The following is a 7,463-nucleotide window of genomic DNA, read 5'->3' as shown; positions in this document are numbered from 1 at the left end:
CTCTGGCTCTCTCTGACGGTAATCGTTAAATTAACAAGAAAGGAGATGATTTCAAATGGCATTCCTGTGAGAAAAGTGGAAAAGAAAAAAAGGCTAACTCATTTGTGCCCAGCTCAAGTTTCTGATATTAGTCAGTCTGTCTGTTTGGTCATTCGGAAGTGGTGGTGTGTAAAAAGAACTTTATTTAACACTGCAGTAGATCAGAACAGATTTCTCTTTGGCTGTGCTTTTCAGAAAGTACTGACTTCTCCTCCTCAGAGGACTAAGAATTTTCATTTCATTCTCTGCAAAGGTTGGGTACTTTTGCTTTTAATGTCAACCTACCAGGTTAAGCTTCTCTTCCACGTTCATGGAGGGACACATCCCCTTGGCAACGGCAATTCATGTCCAGTGGACATCGCCAGGCTCAAATCAGCCCACAGAGAGAATTTAAGGGCATGTGTTGCTGCTCATCCCACCTCCATGTTCATGGCTTGCCAAAGATCCCCATCCTGAACTGGGAGTTACTCCAATTTCAGGATAATCCTTCTTTCTTGTCTCTTCTAAACTCGGATGGTAGAGAGGGAAATTGCAGCGTTGAGCATGTCGCCATGCCCACGCACTAAGGGGTTTGGGTTTTTTTCCCCTGAAATCCCCCACAGTTGCTACTGCCAGTTCAGCCCACAAGTGTAGCAGTTGCACAGGAGACAAGACGTATGGATAGACAGAGGTGACTCAAGCACCAGGTTCTCAACCTTCTTCACGGTGGGGCGTCCTGTGACCCCCTCGTGCCTTGCACACCCCAGCCACTTCTCCAGGATCTTGCTTTTGATTTAGCAACTTGGCAAAGGGAAGGTTGTTGCGATCCTGTGACACCTGTTCCTAGTGGAGCTGGTTGGAAAACCTCAGAAAGAACAGCTTTCCACTGGAAAATGCAACCCTGTCAAAACCGAAACGCTTTGCAAACTTGTGTCGGTTGCACTGAAAATGTCATTTAAAAAAGAGTAAGTGGTGGAGGGATGTTCCAACAGTGTGGGAACATCTCGTTTTGACATTTCCAAGTTAAATGTTTCAATTTCTTCCTTCAAAATGAGTTTTGGTTTCAAAATATTTCATTTTATATTATATATTACAAAATAATACAAAATTTGAAAAGCTGAATCTCAGATTTCCATCGATTGAAATCAGTGTTCTCCACAACTTTCTTGAGGTAAATAATTCAGCTATTCTGATTTAGAGCAAAATTTTAAACCCCAAATACCTAGGGAAACTGGAATATCTGAATTTTGTTGGGCTCTCAACCACATGGTGTAATTCCAGAACACATCGACGGCTGGCTTTTTTTAAAGAGTGAGATTACAAAACGCTTAAAATAGTGAAGGACTAGCTGCAGTCTTCTCTTTACTCGCACTTTAAGCCTTGCTGCCACTGGAGAGAAAACCATTCAATAACAAAGATGAGGCCTGAGGGAAAAGATGGGGGTGGACAAGGACCCCGAGAGTAGACGTTCTCCCTTTTCTTTTGGTTGCTCCCAGTTAACATATTTCAAAGCATCAGTCGGGTATCTGCTGACCACCCCCAGTACAATTGCAAATGGAATTTCCTTCAGTTCTCATTTCAGGAAGAAGAGGAAAAGGGGTAACAGATGAGATAATCTAACTGATTCTATGGTCTTTCTAAATCACAGATCCCAACAATTCTTTGCCCTCTCAGATTTTTGTTTTTTTTCCGAATACTTGTATTTCACATTTTTATGAAAAGTAGACTTTGTCACTTTATGAATGTTGTATTCCATTGCTGAAGCACTTTATTTATCTATTTAGGTTGATCAGAGGTACTTAATGAGTGAGCTTGGTGATATACTTAGCAAAAATCCATGGAATCATCAGGTTAGGTGCTTCAGTCATCTCCGAACTTGCTTTGCTTGCTTTCTGGAGCTACATGGCTGCTGTCATGATTTCCCCATCTTTTCAAGAGTGTTTCCTGCTCCTGACACATATTATAGGCTTGGAGGTTTTGCTCATTTTTATCCCTCCACTGACAGGTAGCTACAACTATGAACCAAGACATAAATGATCTCCCAAGAGACACTTGGAAGTACACTGGCTTCTAACACTCTCATCTCGTGATGTGTCCACAGGTAAATGGGTTTTCTCAAGATTTATGTGGCAGTTTATTAAATATTTTTCAAATGAGAAACAAGATTTGGTCTTATGTCCGTTCCTAATTTAGAAGACTGTCTGCTTGTCTCAAAGGCTCATCTTTATCTGTCCAGTTTAGGAGACTTTGCTGCTCGGATAAAAGTGAGCACCATGGGTGCACATGAGCCCTTTTACCATTTCACAGCCAAAAAAAGCTCTAGAAAAAGTTGAAGAAGGTCTTCACCATAAATACAGTTCTGCTCTGACATATCTTGAAGGCCATGGCAGAAATGCCTTCGGACAAGGAAAAGGTTGAAAAACAAGATCTTACACCGTGACCCTTCCCTGCACTGGCTTTCTCTTCCTAAACCACAGAGCCCGAGAACCTGACATGTTCAGGTGCTGCTGCAGCAGACGTAAGGACAAGCACTCTTAAGGCAACAAGATTTTTTCAGCTTTTCTACGTTTTCTCTGCAAGCTATCAAACAAGCAAGGTCGGCTTGGGATCCACCAAGTCCTGATTCTGCCCATCACTTGCTATGTGATATTGGCCTCTTTTTTTCAGTTGTGTTGAACACCCACAACTTCCACTGAGTCCAGCGAGAGCTCCGGGAGCTCAGCCCCTCAGGATGTCCTGCCGCTTATCTTCCTGTGCTGGTTCTGCCCAGCTGTAAAATGAAGATAATAGTGACTCCTTTCTTTCACCACTCTCGGGCTTTTCTATTTAAACTATAAGGTCATCAAAGTGAGAACCGTCTCTTACTAGCAGTTTGTGAGCAGCTATGACAACAAAGTCGTAATCCTGGCTGTGTCCTGCAGGCAGGCACTAACACATTGCAAATAATAACAATAAAAACCCAATCAGAAATGTTATTGTCCAGGAGTAGCTTTACTGCCATCCAGCAAATAAAAAAAAAAAAATCACAAAAGAGCACAGGGAATGACAGAACCCATGAAAGCAAGTGGGTTACCCGGGGGCGTTGCTAATTATCCAGCTCCGTATTTAGTCAAATGTTGGTCTCTAGTGAAAGGGTTGAGCTGCCAGCGGGCAGTCACTGTTCCTGTCACAGGTGAGGCATGGCAGTGTCCTTGTCACGGGCTGTCCCCGCGGCCCGCTTCAGCCTGTCGCTCAGGTGGCATGATGGTAGCCCTGCCTCTTCCCCTAGCCAGACCTTGGCTTTTCCACTCCACCAGCCACCGGGAGTGGGAGATGTGCTGCTGGCTTTTGTCACACAGATGGCCACCAGCTAGGAACAGGCCGAGACCACCAACTCATCTCACCCAGGAAAACAAACTGGCTCTCATATGGTAATGACTTTGTGTCACTGCTGCCCCTGAACCAAATTAAAACCAGTGGTGCAGGCATTCAAGTCACTCTGTCCCATCATTAACTATCCCCTGAAGCTATCCAGTTCCCCGAATATTATTCTCTTCAGCTTCTTGCTTTGTCCTTTTAAATTGGAGTTGAGCAATGATGAACCAATTTAGCCACTGTTCTATGTAATTTAGGTTATGAACTCAATGAATTAAGAAGAGGAGAGAGACACGTAACGCAGTTAAGAATGCATACGTTTTTAAAAAATTCTTAGCTTACTACTGAGGGGTGTTAGTAGCCAGACCAGGCAGAGTGCGTTTGAGCTTAATCTTCTGCTAGATTGATTTTTTGGTAATGTTTTGCCTATTCTGTTGTGGGTGGCACTGCAGGGTACTAACAAGGTTTTTTCTTTTGCTCTGATGGCAGCGATACTGTGCTGTATCACGTTCCTTCCACCAACTCCTGACAAAGCTGAGAAAAAAGAAGGAGAGCGAGAAGACTGGTGAGGACTCTCTATGGAGAAGCCTCTGTTTTAAAACAAAGGCTTCCCCCCATTCAGAGGCAGGGAATTGCTTATCTGACATCTGTTGCCTGTCGCACATTTGCTGATGCCCAGGGAAGGACCTTTAGAAATGTTCTTTTGGGCTGAAGTCCACCGTCCCCTCCTCCTTCCTTTCTCGTTCTCTGATGCACAAGTCTCTACCCGACACACTGGGAGCTGCTATGTGTTCAGTGTGAAGCCATGACATGGTGCTCCCATTCGGAGCAGCGCCTTCTGGCTTCAGCGACTCTAATTGGCTCTGTGCTTTGAACCATTCGGTGCTCTGTGCTCTGCTCAGCGTGGCTTGGTATTGACTCACTCTTCGACGCAAGTCTCCGGAGCAAATGGCAGTCATCTCATGAGCCTAAAGATTGCAATTTTGGAGTCTCTTTTTCTGCAGAGTTCGAGTCTGTGGCTGCAGCTGTAGGTAAGGGTTCACGAGCTGCTCTGTTAATGGTGCATGCAGCTTTGAGCGCCTGCTATGGCCTTTTTGCTTGTTCCTTCAGAGCTAAAAGCTGGCTGAGTTTCTCTCCATCACCTGAAAATTACAAAATGCTGGTCCAGGTGGAAAAAGGAGGTTGTCAGGGAGGGGAGTGAGTATACTGTGTTAGAGAGGATGGGCCTCTTTGACCTTGGGGATGCTGCTTTTGAACCTTTTTTTTTATATTTTTCTAACACAAAGGAAACCACTGCTGCTCCTAAGTGATCTTTCAATGCAGAGAAACACCCTCATTAGTTTTTTTTTTCACCTTCTCACCTTCTTTCATTAAACCATACTCTTTACAGTCCCAGTTGAACAGCAGGGAACATTATGAGCTGACTGAAAAGCATTTTCCTTTGTTAACATGTTTTTTCATCATCGAGCAATAGAGCAGTAATGAGGACACAGATCATCTTTTCATTATAAATATGCATAGCAAAGTATATAAAAAAAAAGTGGGTTCCTAAAATAAATAAATAAACAAATCAACTGTGTGGTGAAGGGAAGGAATTGAGAAAAACAAGATGACAAAGCTTTTTCCCGATGCTCTACCTTTGCTAGTGTACAGAGGCATCAAAGTCAGGAAAGTCTCCAAGTGATGCTGGGTGCTTTGAATGTTGCATTTAATGGAAATAGGCATAGGATTGAATCTGCAACTTCTGTGCGATGCAAATCGATACCATTCATCAGTATGGCAAAAGAAACCAACAAATAAACAAACAAAACCCAACTAAAAACACAGCCTAAGATGACTCTAAAATAGATTGGCTCTTTCATGGAAATATACAGATTTGTTTTCTTGCTTGACTTTTGTTCGCATTTTCCTTGTTCCTGCTAGATATGAAAACAACCCATCGCGTCAGTTTTTAAATAGGGATGGTATATATTAGTCTGTGTGGCATGCGTGTTCAGTTCCAGCAAAGAGAAACAATTACGAGTTTGGATGAGAACTACACATTTTCTAGCTCAAGTTCGTTCGGAGATGTAGCTGTGCGGAGGAGGCACTGTTTCTGTGTATGTGTTTGTATGGCATTTAATAAAATGAGGCCGTCATTGGAGGGTGAGGGAAAGAGCTCGGCTGCTATCGTAATGACTATAAAACCCAGCTATGATAAAACGCACTGAAAGCAGCAGTGCGTAAGTGCTATCCCAGGGAAAGGTGCACCGCTGCAGAAGGAAAAGGGACTTGGTAGCTCATAATCTGCTCTCCTCATCCATCCCCACGGGATGCAGAGGACTGCAGTGGGTCTTTTCCCTGTCGTAACACACTGCTAGGTGCACTGATGCAGCCGCGCTCCTGAGTAGCCTGGGGTGTGCATGATTAAGGCTCCCCTTGGCCTCCATTCCCTCCCCAGGCTGGATCTTCCCATCAGTTTGCCTGGCACAGGGAAGCATAGCGAGTCTGGGGAACCCCCTTCCCCTTCATTTCAGGAGAAACATGCAGTGACTCCAAAGGAGGAAGAAATACAAACTTCCCTCTCTTCTTTTGTGCCAGCCCTCAGGCTGTATGGTCCTCAAGAGACAGTCTGGGTACTTCTTTTGCCTCTACCAGCTTTTCTATGCTTCTTCCACAATTACTACAGTTGTTGTGGCTACATTTGCTCATATGGTCAAAGACTGCTAATGCTATCCCTTCCTGCCCCACAAATTATTTATTATATCGTCATACAGGACTCAGCATAAAATGTACACTTGCGTGCTCATTTTCACTTAATAAAACACTTTGGTCACAGAAGCACTGTCAGCTCGGGTTTTGTTCTTTCGAAACATTCACCTTTCATCTTGTGGCACCTGTGTGACTGAGGGGTCACCTAGCGTTTTCAACTCTGTATAGAGGGTGTGTGTGTGTGTTTGTGCTTTAGAACTGCAGGTTTAAACAACAAAACCCAAAACACAAAGCTCAAGCCCACTCAACATTTTCTCTACTAGGGTAAGTGGGAACTGGATGCCGACAACTGATCACTTCACAGCCCCTTCACACCATCCCTGGATCCACTGGAAAATAAACCCACCTTAATGGCAGTGAGGTTCTAGACACAGAACAGCCTGGGATCAGCCCATGCAGCTCACCTTGCAGCATTAACTTAAGGAAGAGAACATGACAAACAGCTGGTGGGACAGGGGTTCTTCAGAGGAAGTCCTCCTGTGGTTGTGTTTTGGCATGACCCCATCTTGAAGCCCTCTTGAGAAGAGTTAGATTTTCTCACACCATTTTGTGGCCGGGAAGGACTTTTTGTCTTCCACAATCAATTCACTTTATGAAGAAAACACTATAAAAAATTAAGGGCCAGAAGATGTGTTTTATCTCAAGGAAAATCAACAACTTGATGTCTCCCTGAGAGAGCACTGTCTTGGAAGCATCCTTTATAGTTGGCTAGCTGACTCCCAAACTCCAACCTGGGGAGGAGATTCGGAAATAAAATGTGCTCTTTTCATAGCTACTTCCCTACAATATTTGGATTCACAGCTCATATTGCAGCGTATTTAAGGACTAGAAGATGGACCAGATTATTTTATTATCCATGTTCCAATGTCCTTTTCCTATTTCTGAGGCCTGAGCTTATCTTCGGCTCATCTATATTGGCTCCAGCTCAAAGGGTCATATAACCAGCTGAGTCAATAGCAGAGCTTTTAGCATCAGCACCAGGAGCCATCTTGGACAAATGGAATTGCGGATAAATTCTTCAATTTCCCCCCTCCCTCAGTCATTTATAAAAGCTATTTTTATTAAAACCTGCTTCGGTAGTTCTCCTGCTGCAGCTGGGAGGCCATGTGATGAGCATTTTCTATTAAACCCTAGAAGAAAGAGGCAGAAGTGCTTTGTTTACTTCAGTGTTGGCTTTCCTTTGTTTCTGCAAAGCATATTTTCTTTAGGGTGACCAAGAATACTAGAATGCGGCAGAAAAGATCTGACAGATGCTGCAGCAGCAGAATTTCTCTGTTCAGAAAGTATTTTTAGGTGAAAAGGTGTAAGACATGTTTAGCCTGTTTGTCAGGAAATTGTTA

This window comes from Rissa tridactyla, chromosome 3 (genome assembly GCF_028500815.1).
Source record: "Rissa tridactyla isolate bRisTri1 chromosome 3, bRisTri1.patW.cur.20221130, whole genome shotgun sequence".
Taxonomy (NCBI): Eukaryota; Metazoa; Chordata; class Aves; order Charadriiformes; family Laridae; genus Rissa; species Rissa tridactyla.
This window is presented reverse-complemented; position numbering follows the sequence as displayed.